The sequence below is a fragment of the Penaeus monodon genome, chromosome 19 (assembly GCF_015228065.2).
Source record: "Penaeus monodon isolate SGIC_2016 chromosome 19, NSTDA_Pmon_1, whole genome shotgun sequence".
NCBI lineage: Eukaryota > Metazoa > Arthropoda > Malacostraca > Decapoda > Penaeidae > Penaeus > Penaeus monodon.
In genome coordinates, this window is record NC_051404.1 from 39,048,421 (window position 1) to 39,048,623 (window position 203).

Below are 203 nucleotides of genomic sequence, written 5' to 3' on the forward strand. Positions count from 1 at the left end.
CCCAATGTTAGGATTTATTGTGTGATCAGTGATGATGGTGACTGGATTTGGAATTTTTTTTATCATGAAAAAAATATTTATATATTTTTTTGGGATTTGATTAATTCTAGTGAAAAGAACTTTATATATCCCATCTTGCTACAATTTTTTTTTCCTGTTACCTTTGTACAAAATTTTTTATTTCTCTTTTTTGAGGCTACATG